The sequence below is a fragment of the Apis dorsata genome, unplaced genomic scaffold (assembly GCF_000469605.1).
Source record: "Apis dorsata unplaced genomic scaffold, Apis dorsata 1.3 scaffold_61, whole genome shotgun sequence".
Classification (NCBI taxonomy): domain Eukaryota; kingdom Metazoa; phylum Arthropoda; class Insecta; order Hymenoptera; family Apidae; genus Apis; species Apis dorsata.
Window position 1 is genome coordinate 892,794 of NW_006263361.1, and position 7,624 is coordinate 900,417.

General features: G+C 48.3%; 1 long non-coding RNA gene across 2 annotated transcripts in view; it reads left to right on the plus strand.

Moving 5' to 3' along the window:
• Positions 1 to 7,624, plus strand: part of LOC102673050 — a 46,652-nt gene that overhangs the window by 21,764 nt on the left and 17,264 nt on the right. For both annotated transcript variants that reach the window (XR_004151904.1, XR_004151903.1), the window contains one exon: positions 979 to 1,275. This is a non-coding gene — a long non-coding RNA (uncharacterized LOC102673050). The remainder of the gene's footprint in view (positions 1 to 978; positions 1,276 to 7,624) is intronic.

A 7,624-nucleotide genomic window follows, 5' to 3' on the forward strand; every position in this document is an offset into this window, starting at 1 on the left:
GTCGAGGCGAACTCGAAGGACCCGGGCCTCGAAGGAACAAGGACCTCCTCAGCCACACTCAGCCGAGTCCTTGGGGCCATGGATCATTAACCAGGGCGAACCGCGAAATACGAGATCGCGCCGAAAATCACGGACCTTTTGAATCGTGTGCACGCTCCATCGCCCTATCGTTCCTATCCCTCGTGCCCATCCCCCCTCCCCCTTCCCTCATTTTTATTTCTCTCGGTCGGGAGAGAGGTTCGAGTGGCGGTGTCGGAACACGAAAGTGCGCGGAACCGAAGGGAAATAAAGAAGAAAGGAGAGAGGGAGGAAACGCGAAATTTCACCAATTTGTTGCGAAAAAAGCACTATCGATTCCCGGTGCTCGACCTTTCTTTTTCGAAGGTCGGGAAATAGGAAGCAGGTAGGAGGGAATTCCTCGAGTGTTCTCTCTACAATGAATTCTCTCTCTCTCTCTTTCTTTTTCTCTTTCTCTGGAGCCTCAATTATGATCCCGCAATAAGGAGAAAAAAATATCACCTAACGACCGCGACATTACTCGTAACAATTAACCCTCTAGAACCTACGAAGCTGTTCAAAAGATCGGGGACACTTTCTTCTTTTTCTTTTCCTTTTCTTTTCTTTCCCCCTCTCTTCCTAGATATCGCGTCGTTCCGTTCTTTCCACCGATCGCTCCTCGATACTCCCCTTCCTCCACCGTAATGAACCGAGGAAAATTGATCTCGTCATGCTCGTTACAGACTTGCTTTATTCGCAATCGACTCGAATTCAATCGTATCTGCATTCCCGATCGTTGGTTCCAAACGAATATATCCACTTTACCTATATACCCATATAAAAAAAAAATCAAACTCTGAAACGATCCTTTCCACTCAAGATATATAACCGTAACGAAATCCCCTACGAAATCCAACGTTCCAAAACGGGTAGGTTCCCCGCTCGAATTCCCTCGCTCGCAGGAGGGAAACGCGAGAAAAGGGAGGAGGAGGAGAAGGAGGAAGAGAAGGATTTCTCCCTGGAAACAACGGAATCGAGGACCAGAGCAAACTCGGCGTCCATGTTCCACCACCTTGAGACGAGGAGACTTCCGTGCCCTTCGGGTTGCGCGAAATAGGATCCATTTCGCGATTTCCTGCGAACACGATCCACGTAGTAGAAAGCAGAGGCTGGGGGAAGAGGCTGGAGGAGGAGGAGGAGGAGGAGGATCGAGCGTATGGAATACAATGGCGCGGATCGTGGCTGCCGCTTATGCCCTTCGGTTATGGCGAACGCACGGTAAGTCGAGGATACGATGCACAGGTATACGCCCTGAGCCGCTTAGGTTACAAAACAGAGGCGGTAATTAGCTCGGTGGCGCCGGCTCATCCTACTTCGCCTCTCCGTTTCTCTGCGTTTCTTTGTAACGCTTGTGTGCGATGGAACGGAGAGAAACATATGGGGGGATGACTTGGTTGGTTGCACGCGGGACGTTGATGGACAGGGATGGAGGAAAAGAGGATATTCGTATATATGCGTAATTCGAGAGGCGCGCATCTTTTCATCTCGAATTCGATTCGTATATTCGCAAGAATAAAATTAGATCCTCTTTTCTTTTTTTTTTTTAAAAATATCCTGTAAATCTTATTCTTGTGAAAGAAATCTTTTCTTACAATTTTTCTTCTTCGATACGTAAGTTAAAAAATTATAATGGCGATAAATAATAACTAATCGCGAATAATAAATTCAAGTGCTTATTGCATGTTCATAATTTTAAATCGAACTCGAATATTCGCTTCCCTTTCCCGCATTTCTTTCCTTTCCTTTCCTTTAGCGATCGTAAACGATGTTTATACAAACGTCCATGTTTCTTTCTGTATATCTTTCCTCGCACCTCCTCCTTTTTCTCCGTCTGTTTCTTCTCTCCTCTGTTTACCCTGGAAATCGTACACCGAGCGCGGGATTCGCTCGGCCGTATTCCACGGGAGGGAACCGTTTTCAACCGCCAAAACCACCTTTTAACATCCACCAGTGACCATAATGGCGAACCACTCCTCGAACGCATCATTGGACTTTCCAAAAGCATCCACCCTCTTCAATCCTCCTCCCATATCCTCGTATCCATTCTTCCACTCTTCTCGACTGGATCACCTCCATACCGTTTACTTTCCATTCCCCCCACAGAAAATTTCTATAGAAGTTTCCTCTCATCTCGAGCAACGAGTATAACGAACAAAAAAAGAAAATCCACATCGCGCGAACATTCGAAAAGGAATCGAAGTCACTTTGCATTTCCGACGTCTGAAAACGCTCGCGTTCGAGTATCTCATTAGAGAGTTTCGATGGAAGTTTCGCTCTTTTCTTCGCCCGACACGTACTTTATTTCTCGAAACTGTCCAAGTCCCGAACCCCTGGCTGCAATGGCAGCCAAAGTGGATTGCATCGAGGATTATCCCCGTGCATCGTTGACCCTCGGTTTACCGGTGCATCGTGAAATCCTGTTTCCACCGGGCCACTGCATTAGGATAATGAACCTCGTAAAGCCATCGAGAAGTTCCAACTTGATGATGCCGAATCGTTGGACCGCGGTACGAAGACGATTCGTATGCTTTCGAGGCACGGATTCGATCCGTGCGCATTATCGTGCGATATTAAGAGTGGCTCGATCGCGATGGTACTTAAGAGAATACTCGAGTGGAAAATTTTTGGATCGGATGCGATGTTTTAAAGTTCCTTCGTGATAATGCAAAGTGGAATGCTATCTTTTTACCCGGGAATTGCATCGCACGATATTTTCGATCGACGATAAAAATTTGTATCTTTGTAATTACGCGAGAGGAATGCTACGAGGTAGAAGCACGAGTAATCGTAAACACGCTCTCGTTTACATCTCCCATCGATCCAATACAACGTCTTCTTTCGATGGCAAAATTGCCAATCCGCCTACATCGTCCCACTCTTACCCTTACCGCGAGTCGAAGAATCGAAAGATCAAGAAAACGTTTGCAAGAGGCGGGATCGCCATTAGCCCGTTTACCGAACGCATTACCGAATCGAAGAAGCGGATCGATCACGAAAACCCATCACGTCGTATCCTATGTCACGTAATTGTCCGCTTCCTCAACCGTGCATCGTAACTCGATAACTCTGCTCCGAATACTAAAGCGAGTTAACTCGTTAATAAATCAAACGAAACATCCCGAGTTCGACAGTTGGTGTGCACGGTTCCCACCGCGGAAAATAAGGACAAACTTCCCCTTCGATTCCTCCTCCCTTGGACCACAACAATTCGCCAATATTTCGTTTCGTTTGTATCCGTTTGAAGCAAGCCGTTTCGAAAACACTCACCCGATGAACTCCCTTTCGCGCCCTTCCAACTTCGCACCCTTCTGGGAAGGGAAGAGGCAGCGCTCCTCGAAAGGAAAGACAATCGAGGAGCGTATACGCGTATACGTGACGATCGGCGAGGTACCGTTACGCCGAGTCGTCACGCGCCTCTCGATACGTCACGCCGCCGCGACGAAACCCAGCCGATCATAATGATTCCTCCGGTCGAAGAAAGCTAATCGAGCGGCCAGGATCGATGGAGCGTTGCCGGCCGCGAGGGGAGAGAAGCGCGAAAAACGTTGATGCGAGGCGAAGTTGTCGCGGCAGGAGCCGCGAACAAGGAAGAAGATTTTTGCGAAAGAAAGGACGGAGGGAAGGAAGACGAAAGGAAGAGGGACCGATGCCCCGCGTGTATGTGATTCGTTCGAGAGCGTCGTGGAGGATGACGAAAGTGATTGATATCGAGAAACGTCTCGACTTTCGTTCGAGAGAGAAGCGAGAAATCTGGAAACGCTTAATATCAACTGTATTACACGGAGGAGGGAGGGAATAAACGGTGAAACGGCAAATTTTGCGCAAGAGTTGCGAGTGAACGAGGGAACGAGGAAACAACGACTCATCGTCGCGGATATAACGATAGACGACAAGCTCGCAAAAGAGATGATTGATCTATCCATCGTTTCAACGAAACAATCGAAAGCAACGATACTTATATATATATATACATATTATACGAAGTATCGAAACCACTTTCCTTCCCCTCTCTCTTAGTTCCGTCATTCCGACGGATCTCTCGATGATCGAAGATTCTCGATCGACAGCTACCTTCGCTACCGTTGGTACCAAGCGTTTCGAGATAAAGCCCGCGAGCAGATCGAGCTGTGATAGCGGCCGCTGCACAACCTCGCAGCGAATGATCCCGTGATGCGAGCGCGCGATCTCTGGATAGACAGAGAGAAAGGGAGGGGGAGAGAGAGAGAGAGAGAGNAGCGAGACGGAAGGAGAGATAAAGAGACGGCGAGGAGGCACGCTTTGCGCGGAGAACGGAGAGGAAAGGGAGGGGGAAGGATCGGGGAAGCCGAACGAAAGGCGGAGGAAGAGGGAGAGGCGAGAAAAAAGGAGAAAGAGCATCTACGGTCGGCGTCACGCTGTCGGGTACACCGGTTTCTCTCTCCCCCCCTCTGCGAGCAGCGCTCTCCACGGGCAGCGCAGACACGCACGACGCGCGCACACCGGCGAGAGAAAACTTGGTGCGTGCACGCGCAATATCGCGAAACGCCGCACGGGCACCACCGCGGACTGCGTGTCGGATAATTGTACGTAATTGCCGGCTAAGATAATTAGCGATCAACAATAAACCTCTCTGCCTCTCGCTCCCCCCTCCCACTCCTCGCTCCCTCCGCCTCTTGAACCCGGCAACCGAAGCCGTGCTTCCAGTTGCACGTGTGCACAGGACGGCCGGAATCGGCCTCTTCGTGGCACCTACGCGTTAAACGCTTCTCCCTTCCCCTCCCCTCTCTTCCCACTCCCCGTGTCCACCGCGTCCCTGCCCCCTCGTCGCTCTTCTTAGATCCGAGTCTACCTGCCCGTTTATCTATTTATCTATTTCTTCGACTCGAAACGACTTGGTCGACGTTCGGAAGAAGGAGGGGAAAGGAGGGGAAAGGAGACGGATGGCGGTGCACGGTAGCCTACAGGGTCGATCGGGGATGCTTGCTAATAATATGCTACGCGAGTAGACGCGTTACTCGGGACTGCTACCGGCCACGCTCGAGACTTGGAACGGAGATGGACACGGAGGGACGTCGAAACGGGAGCCTCGACGTTGAGGATTGGCGTTGAGAGGATTCAACCGGCGATCGATCGGAGGAAACGCGATTTCCAGGTTTGATCAGAGGAAGGTCCGAGGATGCCTTGGCTTGGTCGTCAAATTGGAATCCCGGTCGATGGCTACGCGTGCTTAATTAATCGGTCAACAATGACACGAAGAAATCTTTTAGAAGATTTTGAAAGGAAATTATCGAAAATTCAGAGCGTTATTTATTTTTTGGATAAATGTAATGCGATAGAGCCTTGGCTTGTCAGATTCACGAATGCTTCTGTGAGCGTGCTTAATTATCGCCCAACAGTGACACGAACAAATTTTTTAAAGATTTCGGAAAGAAATGCAGAGTATTTATGATTTATTTTTTGGATAAATGTAGACGTGGATGCGATAGAGCCTTGGCTTGTCAGATTCACGAAGAAATCTTTTAGAAGATTTTGAAAGGACATTATCGAAACGTGGAACATGCAGAGCGTTATTTTTTGGATAAATAGACGTGGATGCGATAGAGCCTTGGCTTGTCAGATTTACGAATGTTTCTGTGAACGTGCTTAATTATCGCCCAACAATGATACGAACAAACCTTTTAGAGATTTCGGAAGGAAATGCAGAATATTATGATTTATTTTTTGGATAGATGTGAATGCGATAGAACTTTGGTTTGTCGTCAGATTTACGAATGCTTTTGGAGCATGCTTAATTATCGTGCTACAATGACACGAGCAAGGCTTTTAGAGATTTCGAAAGGAAATGCAGAGCGTTATGATTACTGATTCGGCTGGATGTACGAGGGAATTTCGTTTCAGAGACGACGATGGGAAAGATCGTTATTTTGGACGATGGTTGGGAGGATGATGGTTCGCGTGGATAGAGGCTAATCGAGGCTGGCACGAGTAGTTTCGAGAGGATCTTGAGGAGAGGGCTCGTGGGAACACGAGACAGTTCGCCTGGATTGTCTGAACACGCCGCGGTTAAGTAGCTACAAGTGCAACAGGAGCTCGGATGATACAATGGTGTCCCAGTTTTTAGAAGTCTGCTCGAGATTCGAGTCGCGACACGTGCGAACGAAATAATTCTGTACAAATGCACTTTGATCCGCGATATCGTTCTAACTAATTGAAAAAATTATCAAAGACTCCTTCTATAACTCCCATCATCGACTCTCGTTAACTTAATTCGCTTCTGCGTACCAACTTCTACGAAATCTATCTAATTGGAAAACAAAATAATTAGAAAAATAAAATTTTCAACGAACGTCACAAGATTTATTATTAAACTCCGCGAATCAAAATTGTACAAATATTTCCAATACGTCATCGCCCACGTTCCACGATATTTTCTCGTCCCTTACGCTTCTCATCCCCGACCAAAATTCGACGGGATCGCGTTCAATCCAATCCGATCCGCGTCGTATCAATCCCGGGTAACTCTCGCCATCGTTTACCCGGATCCCCGAGGACAGGAGTCGAAGACGAGCGGATTTCGATCGACTGATCTATCCCCGACGGATATCGAGGCGAGGCGGCCCGTGTTCGCAAGGTATTACGGCCGCGCGTGACTAATCTCCGTCGAGATCCTGTATTGACAAATCGAGCCGAAGATTTTTTTTTCCCTTCTTTCTTTTTCTTCTTTTTCTTCTCTTTTTCCCTTCCACCGTTCCGATTGTTCCGCGCGCGCACGAGAGAGAGAGAGAGACACGTCATGGGAGTGCACAGGTGCGCGGCTCGATCGCCTAATTACGCAGACGGCCGCCGCGGCACGTTTAAGACGTCGCTGTCGTGACTGACGTGCAGCGGGGAATTCTACGGCTCACCTGGAATATTCTACGTTCCTACCACTAGGAGATAATTGGTAGGAGTCGTATAGGTTTAGGGTCGAAGTTTGATCCCGTGATTAGAGCGCGGAGCGTGTACAGGCATTCGCGAAAGGGAAAGGGAACGATCCACGAACGAACGAGTGACAAGTTGGCGTTGCAATAACGGGGAGGTTGTTGATCGGGAAACGGAGCTGAGATGCGAGAGCGAGTATTACGCGTTTGAATATTCGCGTTACTTCGGATCGAAAAAAATGTGGAATGAATTATGCTTCCGCGCTACTGTTACGCTATTAATCGCGGCGGCCATCGATTATGGAACGAGATAATCGAACGGTATCGATGTAAGAGTGCGAAGAAGAACGATCTCGTGAAGCGAACAAAGCGATCTGTACATTGGGAACGTAATTAAAAATGGAAAGGAAAAAATATTCTTAAAAAAAGAAGAGAAATCGCTATTGGTAATAGGAAATAGGAAACGGAAGAGAGGACAACAAAAGATTGGATGGTGGCGGATCACGACCTACGAAGCTTTTCGAAGCGGGCCGGAGCGTGGGTAGCCAGAAATAGAAGGGAAGATACGCGAATTCGTAACCGGCCGGTTCTTAGTCCGGCTCCGGAAAGAAGAAGACGAAGAAGACGAAGAAGAAGAAGAAGAAGAAGAAGACGACACAAGGGCGGGG